Source organism: Salvelinus fontinalis, chromosome 22 (genome assembly GCF_029448725.1).
Source record: "Salvelinus fontinalis isolate EN_2023a chromosome 22, ASM2944872v1, whole genome shotgun sequence".
Classification (NCBI taxonomy): Eukaryota; Metazoa; Chordata; class Actinopteri; order Salmoniformes; family Salmonidae; genus Salvelinus; species Salvelinus fontinalis.
Window position 1 is genome coordinate 41,500,764 of NC_074686.1, and position 10,000 is coordinate 41,510,763.

Consider the following 10,000-nt stretch of genomic DNA (forward strand, 5'->3'; position numbering starts at 1 on the left):
ACTCTTCTGGGAAGGCTTTCCACTAGATGTTGGAACATTGCTGCTATAACAGCCTCCACTGTTCTAGGAAGGCTTTCCACTAGATGTTGGAACATTGCTGCTATAACAGCCTCCACTCTTCTGGGAAGGCTTTCCACTAGATGTTGGAACATTGCTGCTATAACAGCCTCCACTCTTCTAGGAAGGCTTTCCACTACATGTTGGAACATTGCTGCTATAACAGCCTCCACTCTTCTGGGAAGGCTTTCCACTAGATGTTGGAACATTGCTGCTATAACAGCCTCCACTCTTCTGGGAAGGCTTTCCACTAGATGTTGGAACATTGCTGCTATAACAGCCTCCACTCTTCTGGGAAGGCTTTCCACTAGATGTTGGAACATTGCTGCTATAACAGCCTCCACTCTTCTGGGAAGGCTTTCCACCTGGATGTTGGAACATTGCTGCTATAACAGCCTCCACTCTTCTGAGAAGGCTTTCCACTAGATGTTGGAACATTGCTGCTATAACAGCCTCCACTCTTCTGGGAAGGCTTTCCACTAGATGTTGGAACATTGCTGCTCTAACAGCCTCCACGCTTCTGGGAAGGCTTTCCACTAGATGTTGGAACATTGCTGTTATAACAGCCTCCACTCTTCTGAGAAGGCTTTCCACTAGATGTTGGAACATTGCTGCTATAACAGCCTCCACTCTTCTGGGAAGGCTTTCCACTAGATGATGGAACATTGCTGCTATAACAGCCTTCACTCTTCTGGGAAGGCTTTCCACTAGATGTTGGAACATTGCTGCTATAACAGCCTCCACTCTTCTGGGAAGGCTTTCCACTAGATGTTGGAACATTGCTGCTATAACAGCCTCCACTCTTCTGGGAAGGCTTTCCACTAGATGATGGAACATTGCTGCTATAACAGCCTTCACTCTTCAGGGAAGGATTTCCACTAGATGTTGGAACATTGCTGCTATAACAGCCTCCACTCTTCTGGGAATGCTTTCCACTAGATGTTGGAACATTGCTGCGATAACAGCCTCCACTCTTCTGGGAAGGATTTCCACTAGATGTTGGAACATTGCTGCTATAACAGCCTCCACTCTTCTGGGAAGGATTTCCACTAGATGTTGGAACATTGCTGCTATAACAGCCTCCACTCTTCTGGGAAGGCTTTCGACTAGATGTTGGAAGATTGCTGCTATAACAGCCTCCACTCTTCTGGGAAGGATTTCCACTAGATGTTGGAACATTGCTGCGGGGACTTGTTTCCATTCAGCCACAAGAGCAGTAGTGAGACACAGATGTTGGGCGATTAGGCCTGGCTCGCAGTCGGCGTTCCAATTCATCCCAAAGTTGTTCAATGGTTGAGGTCAGGGCTTTGTGGAGGTCAGTCAAGTTCTTCCACACCAATCTCGACAAACCATTTCTGTTTGGACCTCGCTTTGTGCACAGGGGCATTGTCATGCTGAAACAGGAAAGGGCCTTCCCCAAACCGTTACCACAAAGATGGAAGCACAGAATCATCTAGAATGTCATTGTATGTTGTAGCGATAAGATTTATCTTCAATGGAACTAGAGATGATTAGGTGGCCATGATGGTATGACAAATTTGGAATTTTTGCCAGGACACCGGGGTTAACACCACTACTCTTATGATAAGTGCCATGGTATCTTTAGTGACCACAGAGAGTCAGGACACCCGTTTAACATCCCATCTGAAAGACAGCACCCTACACAGGACAATGTCCCCAATCACTGCCCTGGGGGATTGTGATATTTTTTTTATAGACCAGAGGAAAGGATGCTTCCTACTGGTCCTCCAACACAACTTCCATCAGCATCTGGTCTCCCATCCAGGGACTGACCAGGACCAACCCTGCTTAGCGTCAGAGGCAAACCAGCAGTAGGATGCTGGGTGATATGCAAATCTACAGAACAGAGTAATGACTTGCATTGCTAAATATATATTACACAGCTTTTAATGCTATATCATAATAACTAATGGGAACATGTTAATATCTGAATAGAGAGAGAAAACAAGCCAACCTTATAGGTCCTGCTTGACCCATACGCATTTAGGAGCCACATCATGTCCGGTAGAAATAGTAGAAATTCTATTCAGCCCAGTAGATTTTTTTGGGGCGAAAAGTGATTTAAAAAAGGGAACATTGGACCCTGGCGAGTTTCAAATTTAGCCAAAGAGGGGTGGCACACTACAGTGCTTTGATAGACGAACAGCAAACTGGACTAGTTTATAAAAAATAAGTTGATCTGACTTTAATAAAGTCGATCTCATGTATCCTTTCCGTTCATAAATTATTTACATACTCATATGTCCGTGGTATGACATCAGGACAAGTAAACTAAAAATCTAGTTTTTGTATTTTCGATATGAAGTCCATTAGGACTTGCCAGACAGTGACGTTATTAAAATGAGTGACACGTCAGTAGCCTACTAAATGACATGGGTAAGAGTCGTACATTTGTCTCCCTAATTTGCATACTTTTCGGGTTTTTATTATAGTTTGATTAATAATCAGCAGATAAATGATGAAAACAGATGGTGAATCCTCACTGCGGGAACAATAGCTAGTGGAGAGAGAGCCTCTGTCACGCCCTGGCCTTAGTATTCTTTGTTTTCTTTATTATTTTAGTTAGGTCAGGGTGTGACATGGGGAATGTTTGGGTTTTGTCTCGTTTTGGGTGGTTATATGGAAAAGGGGGTGTTGGGTTTAGTGTATGAGTTTGTGTTGAGTGAATGTTTCTAGGTATGTCTATGGTTGCCTGAGTGGTTCTCAATCAGAGAAATATGTCTTTCATTTGTCTCTGATTGGGAGCCATATTTAAGGCAGCCATAGGCATCATACATTTGTGGGTAATTGTCTGTGTCTATGTGTAGTGTTTGTGTTTGTGTCAGCACTATTGGTAGATATAGCTTCACGGGCGTCAGTTTGTTATTTTGTTAGTTTGTGTCTAGTGTTTGTTTCGTGTGGTTTTTCCTGTCTTCTAAATAAAAGAAGATGTATTTTGCACACGCCTTGGTCCTCTCCCTCTCCCAAAGACGATCGTGACAGCCTCACTCTGGTTGAATATATGATTAAAGAAATCAAATGAAATGGTTGGTTTTAAAAGCTAATGATACTTATATGGTATTATTAAACATATTGATATAGGTTTACTGATTTAATTAGTGTTGACGATGGACCACCCATCCCGGATCCGGGATTATTCTCATCAGAAAAGCTGACTAGCATAGCATAGCATAGCATAGCATAGCCTAGCCTAGCCTAGCTTAGCCTAGTCTAGCCTAGCCTAGCGTCACAGGGTTAACTGCTGCTTTCTGATTAGCAGAGACCATGAATAACACCCACTGCTGTCACGCCCTGACCTTAGCCTGTTGAGGCTAGGGGGTGCTGTTGTCACTATTTATGTAAATCGTGTAATTTTTTAAACGGCTTCCTACTAAATTCTTGATCGTACAATATGCATATTATTACTATTATTGGATAGAAAACAGTCTATAGTTTCTATAGGCGTTGGAATTTTGTCTCTGAGTGGAACAGAACTCATTCTACAGCAATTTCCCTTTCATGGAGTCAGATTTCACACATTTTGGCCCCTGATCTGGAGTCAGTTAAAAGGCCACTGTTACAGCTATGAGCATACAGACACTGCTTACGTCTTCCCCTGGATGCCTTTACGTGATGACGATTTGAATGGTGTCGATTGCCCAATCACAGCCACTATAAATCAAAAAAACCTGTAGGTAGGAACTCTTTTCCAGCTGCGTCAGGCGCGCGGAGGACACCGACCCGCACTTGTTCCAAGCATTAGTGTAGGGAGTAATATTTCTCCGGTCATGTTTCTACTCGTTATAGCAGTTAAAAACATCATAAGGTAGTTAATTTAAACCGTTTCATAGCAATTTATACCCGTTTAGTGCGATTTTTGGACGTTTATTTCTGAGACACTGTGAATCTCTGGGCATGGTTCCAGTTCATGCCAAACGCAATGTGCATTTCTACATGGCAAGAGGACAGCTTTCGACCAAAAGACGATTAGACCCAAGAAAGGATTCTTTGCCCAAGATTCTGATGGAAGAACAGCTCAAAGTAGGAACAATTTATTATGATAAATCGTGTTTCTGTCGAAAAATGTTAATGGCTTAGGACGCCATCTTGTTTGACGTAGCTTCGCTTGGCGCAAACTGTATTGAAAAGTAAGGATAATTTAAAAAATATAATTCCGCGATTGTATTAAGAATTAAATTGTCTATCAATCGCTGTCCACCCTGTATTTTTTAGTCAAGTTTATGAGTATTTATGTATAAGACTAGATCACTGTCTAATATGGCGCACGACATTGTCTGACCAGCTGGGCTACTTTTGTCATTGTCTAACCATGATTTTGGTGGCTAAATATGCACATTTTCGAACAAACTGTATATGGATTGTGTAATATGATGTTACAGGAGTGTCATCGGAAGAATTCTGAGAAGGTTAGTGAAAAAATTAATATATTTTGGCGATGTTTACGTTATCGCTCTCTTTGGCTAGAATCAGTGCTCGGTTAACGTTTGCATATGTGGTATGCTAATATAACGATTTATTGTGTTTTCGCTGTAAGACACTTAGAAAATCTGAAATATTGTCTGTATTCACAGGATCTGTGTCTTTCGATTAGTGTATGCTGTGTATTTTTACGAAATGTTTGATGATTAGTAGTTAGGTAAACACGTTGCTCATTGTAATTATTCTAGTCCATTTGTGACGGTGGGTGCAATTGTAAACTATGACATCTACCTGAAATATGCACATTTTTCTAACAAAACCTATCCTATACCATAAATATGTTATCAGACTGTCATCTGATGAGTTTTTTTCTTGGTTAGTGGCTATCAATATCTTAGTTTAGCCGAATTGGTGATAGCTAGTGGTGTTGGTGGACAAAGAAAAGATGGTGGATTATGCTAATGTGTTTAGCTAATAGATTTACATCTTTACATATTGTGTCTTCCCTGTAAAACATTTTAAAAATCGGACATGTTAGCTGGATTCACAAGATCTGTGTCTTTCATTAGCTGTATTGGACTTTAATGTGTGAAAGTTAAATATTTAAAAAAAATATTTGTTTTGAATTTCGCGGCTCTGCCTTTTCAGTGGGGGTGGGGGGGGGTGTGCCGCTAGCGGCACCCCAGTCCTAGACAAGAGCATTTTTTATTTCTCTGTTTGGTTAGGTCGGGGTGTGATTTGGGTGGGCATTCTATGTTTTCTATTTCTTTGTTGGCCAGGTTCCCAATCAGAGGCAGCTGTCTATCGTTGTCTCTGATTGGGGATCATATTTAGGCAGCCTTTTTTCCACCTTAGTTTGTGGGATCTTGTTTTTTGTATTGTTGCTGTTGAGCCCTACAAGGCTGTATGTTTCGTTGGTTTCTCGTTCTTGTTTTGTTGCTGGTTATCATTAATAAATATGATTAACCACGTTGCATCTTGGTCCGACAAATTCTTACAACGACGAACGTAACAACTTCATTCTTCCACCTGTATTGCAGAAGGTTGAGATGCCTATTAAAATGGAAGCATGTAGCCTGCAGAAGTCAGCAGACTCTTACAGGACTCTTTAAAGGCTCCGTGAAGGAAAAATTACATTTATGCTGTTTTTATATCAAATTGTACAACAGCTGGCAAAACCAACACTGTCAAATTGTGGGGGGAAAAATTATCTGTGTGAGTTCCTGATAGTCCCTGGTTGAAAATTCAATCTAGCATTAGAATGTACCAGAAGCCACCAAAGAGCTTGTTTGGCCCAAAAAATATCTTAACACCCCCCCCCCCCAGCCTGCTGGAGCCTGGTTGGCTACTTTTTCTATTTGGCTACTCTATGTAATTGTGGAAAACAACATTTTTTTTATTTTTGTAACCTTCATTTAAGTAGGCAACTCAGTTAAGAATAAATTATTATTTACTGTACAATGACTGCCTACCGGGGAACAGTGGGTTAACTGCCTTGTTCAGGGGCAGAACGACAGAGTTTTACCTTGTCAGCTCAGGGATTCAATCCAACAACCTTTCATTTACCGACCCAACACTCTAACCACCAGGCTACCTGCTCTAACAACTAGGCTACCTGCTGGTTTACTGGCCCAACACTCTAACCACTAGACTACCTGCTGGTTACTGGCCCAACACTCTAACCACTAGACTACCTGCTGGTTACTGGCCCAACACTCTAACCACTAGACTACCTGCTGGTTACTGGCCCAACGCTCTAACAACTAGGCTACCTGCTGGTTACTGGCCCAACGCACTAACCACTAGGCTACCTGCTGGTTACTGGCCCAACACTCTAACCACTAGACTACCTGCTGGTTACAGGCCCAACGCACTAACCACTAGGCTACCTGCTGGTTACTGGCCCAACACTCTAACCACTAGACTACCTGCTGGTTACTGGCCCAACACTCTAACAACTAGGCTACCTGCTGGTTACTGGCCCAACACTCTAACCACTAGGCTACCTGCTGGTTACTGACCCAACACTCTAACAACTAGGCTACCTGCTGGTTACTGGCCCAACGCACTAACCACTAGGCTACCTGCTGGTTACTAGTCCAACGCTCTAACCACTAGGCTACCTGCTGGTTACTAGTCCAATGCTCTAACCACTAGGCTACCTGCTGGTTACTAGTCCAACACTCTAACCACTAGACTACCTGCTGGTTACTAGTCCAACACTCTAACAACTAGGCTACCTGCTGGTTACTAGTCCAACACTCTAACCACTAGGCTACCTGCTGGTTACCGGCCCAACACTAACCACTAGGCTACCTGCTGGTTACTGACCCAACACTCTAACAACTAGGCTACCTGGGGGTTACTGGCCCTACGCTCTAACCACTAGACTACCTGCTGGTTACTGGCCCAACTCTCTAACCACTAGGCTACCTGCTGGTTACTAGTCCAACACTCTAACTACTAGGCTACCTGCTGGTTACTAGTCCAACACTCTAACAACTAGGCTACCTGCTGGTTACTAGTCCAACGCTCTAACTACTAGGCTACCTGCTGGTTACTAGTCCAACACTCTAACCACTAGACTACCTGCTGGTTACTGGCCCAACTCTCTAACCACTAGGCTACCTGCTGGTTACTGGCCCAACTCTCTAACCACTAGGCTACCTGCTGGTTACTGGCCTAACACTCTAACCACTAGGCTACCTGCTGGTTACTGGCCTAACACTCTAACCACTAGACTACCTGCTGGTTACTGGCCTAACACTCTAACCACTAGGCTACCTGCTGGTTACTGGCCTAACACTCTAACCACTAGACTACCTGCTGGTTACTAGTCCAACGCACTAACCACTAGGCTACCTGCTGGTTACTGGCCCAACACTCTAACCACTAGGCTACCTGCTGGTTACTGGCCCAACACTAACCACTAGGCTACCTGCTGGTTACTGGCCTAACACTCTAACCACTAGGCTACCTGCTGGTTACTGGCCGAACACTCTAACCACTAGGCTACCTGCTGGTTACTGGCCGAACACTCTAACCACTAGGCTACCTGCTGGTTACTGGTCCAACGCTCTAACCACTAGGCTACCTGCTGGTTACTGGCCCAACACTCTAACCACTAGACTACCTGCTGGTTACTAGTCCAATGCTCTAACCACTAAACTAACTGCTGCACAACGAAGCACAAAAAGGTAAAGTCTAGAAAAATCGAGTCCTCACCGCTTTATGCTGAGCTGAAGGACACGTTTAACCATGTATCTAGTTTCTTGTATACAAGAAATAACATGATGTCGTTTTTGTATAAACCACACGGTGCAATATAATAAATCACACAAAAACACCCTTGTATTATCGTCGTATGCTATCTTACAGGTTCTACGGCTTATAGTTACAGTGAATTATCCTCAGAGAGAAAGGGATTCCATCAGAAACCATGTTATAGCACAAGTAACATTTAAAAGGTACTTTCCAAGTGAAATCTACATCTGCAGTTTTCCTTGAATGTGATCTCTGTGAACGCAGAAACATTGCGTTAAAAATATGTCGACTACAGTGCTCAAATTGATTCCCAACCAAAGTTAAACTGAGTAGCACAAAGGCACCGGGTCAACCACACCCCAAAAGGTAAGTAATTTAGAGACTAGGGGCATTTAGGGACCAGAGAGTAACAGGCAGTAATATAGAGACTATAGGCTTTTAGGGACCAGAGAGTGTAACAGCCAGTAATTTAGAGACTAGAGGCTTTTAGGGACCAGGGAGTGTAACAGGCAGTAGTTTAGAGACTAGAGGCTTTTAGGGACCAGAGAGTGTAACAGCCAGTAATTTAGAGACTAGAGGCTTTTAGGGACCAGAGAGTGTAACAGCCAGTAATTTAGAGACTAGAGGTTTTTAGGGACCAGGGAGTGTAACAGGCAGTAGTTTAGAGACTAGAGGCTTTTAGGGACCAGAGAGTGTAACAGACAGTAATATAGAGACTAGAGGCTTTTAGGGACCAGAGAGTAACAGCCAGTAATTTAGAGACTAGAGGCTTTTAGGGACCAGAGAGTGTAACAGACAGTAATATAGAGACTAGAGGCTTTTAGGGACCAGAGGCTTTCCCATTCCCCTCCCCTCCCATCTCTCTTCCATCCCCTAGCCTCCCATCTCTCTCCCATTCCCCTCCCCTCCCATCTCTCTCCCATCCCCCTAGCCTCCCATCTCTCTCCCATCCCCCTAGCCTCCCATCTCTCTCCCATCCCCCTAGCCTCCCATCTCTCTCCCATCCCCCTAGCCTCCCATCTCTCTCCCATCCCCCTAGCCTCCCATCTCTCTCCCATCCCCCTAGCCTCCCATCTCTCTCCCATCCCCCTAGCCTCCCATCTCTCTCCCATCCCCCTAGCCTCCCATCTCTCTCCCATCCCCCTAGCCTCCCATCTCGCTTCCCATCCCCCGAGCCTCCCATCTCTCTTTCATCCCCCTAGCCTCCCATCTCTCTCCCATCCCCCTTGCCTCCCATCTCTCTCCCATTCCCCTCCCCTCCCATCTCTCCCATCCCCCTAGCCTCCCATCTCTCTTTCATCCCCCTAGCCTCCCATCTCTCTCCCATCCCCCTTGCCTCCCATCTCTCTCCCATTCCCCTCCCCTCCCATCTCTCCCATCCCCCTAGCCTCCCATCTCTCTCCCATCCCCCTAGCCTCCCATCTCACTCCCATCCCCCTAGCCTCCCATCTCTCTCCCATCCCCCTAGCCTCCCATCTCTCTCCCATTCCCCTAGCCTCCCATCTCTCTCCCATCCCCTTGCCTCCCATCTCTCTCCCATTCCCCTCCCCTCCCATCTCTCCCATCCCCCTAGCCTCCCATCTCTCTCCCATCCCCCTAGCCTCCCATCTCTCTCCCATCCCCTCGCCTCCCATCTCTCTTCCATCCCCTAGCCTCCCATCTCTCTTCTATCCCCTAGCCTCCCATCTCACTCCCATCCCCCTAGCCTCCCATCTCTCTCCCATCCCCCTAGCCTCCCATCTCTCTCCCATCCCCCTAGCCTCCCATCTCTCTTCTATCCCCTAGCCTCCCATCTCACTCCCATCCCCCTAGCCTCCCATCTCTCTCCCATCCCCCTAGCCTCCCATCTCTCTCCCATCCCCCTAGCCTCCCATCTCTCTTCTATCCCCTAGCCTCCCATCTCACTCCCATCCCCTCCCCTCCCATCTCTCTCCCATCCCCCTCCCCTCCTATCTCTCTTCACTCCCACTCCCATCCCAACTCTCTCCCCTCCCCTCCCATCTCTCTCCAATCCCCCTCCCCTCCCATCTCTCTCCCTTCCCACTCCCATCTCTCCCCCCCCCCTCCCATCTCTCTCCCCCCCCCTCCCATCTCTCTCCCACCCCCATCCCATCCCTGCTATCCGTCTCCTTGCTCGTCAGCACCTACCTCACCCTTGACCGCATCACATCCTGATTAAACTCAAAATGGCCGCCATTGAACACGAAAGCGTTGAGCTCAGCATTCCACGGTGAAGCCA

At 45.8% G+C, this 10,000-nt stretch overlaps 2 protein-coding genes across 2 annotated transcripts in view; both read right to left on the reverse strand.

Moving 5' to 3' along the window:
• The window catches only part of LOC129820316 (ATP synthase subunit a-like), a 3,391-nt gene extending 2,851 nt beyond the window's left edge, over positions 1 to 540 (reverse strand). The window contains exons 1-2 of the mRNA XM_055877383.1: positions 481 to 540; positions 1 to 422 (exon numbers count right to left, since the gene is read on the reverse strand). The exon at positions 1 to 422 is cut by the window's left edge and continues 2,851 nt beyond it. The gene's annotated coding sequence lies outside the window, so the exon portion shown is untranslated. The remainder of the gene's footprint in view (positions 423 to 480) is intronic.
• LOC129820314 (CUB and sushi domain-containing protein 2-like) overlaps positions 1 to 10,000 on the reverse strand; it is a 625,656-nt gene that overhangs the window by 550,688 nt on the left and 64,968 nt on the right. The window lies entirely within an intron of this gene.